Here is a 659-nt window from a genome sequence, read left to right as displayed (position 1 = left end):
CTGCCTACAATTAATCTGGTATAATATTACCCTGGATTTTTGGTTTGTGTTTTTGTTCTAAAGATAGAATTTATTCAAAGTTTATTGATTATTAACTAACTGGATTTAACATATGAAGTAATATTGATATCAAACACTCAAATAATACTAACATCACGCTCACTATAATATTACTTTGGAGAATAAATAACAACTAATTAATATGTTATGTCTATGTTGTGTCTTGTATATCATCAACAATAACAAATATATGTTACGTGTGTAGCAACTAATTAATTTTTGTAATTAGATAAAAAATCACGAACAATAAAAATAGTTAGACTCTTTTACTATAACAAAAATAACCATCAATGAAATTATTTTATTTGATAAAATGTCTTTCTAGAACGTAAACTTTATAATAAAGAAATAATTTTAGGAATTAATCAAAAATGGAGAGAATGTTGTCTTGTAGGCTTTTTTCTTCTCAACTCATCTTTGAAAGGTTGCGCTACGCCGCTTCCTTTCATTCAATTAATTCCCAAAATCCAAACTATACCATTTTCAAGTAAATTAACAACTAATCAAAACGTTTTTTTTTTCATAATACACTAAAATAAATATTTTCATTAATGAAATTTGTCAACAAACAAATGTTTTTTTACTAAAGAACTATGTAG

Source organism: Lupinus angustifolius, unplaced genomic scaffold (genome assembly GCF_001865875.1).
Source record: "Lupinus angustifolius cultivar Tanjil unplaced genomic scaffold, LupAngTanjil_v1.0 Scaffold_332, whole genome shotgun sequence".
Lineage (NCBI taxonomy): Eukaryota > Viridiplantae > Streptophyta > Magnoliopsida > Fabales > Fabaceae > Lupinus > Lupinus angustifolius.
This window is presented reverse-complemented; position numbering follows the sequence as displayed.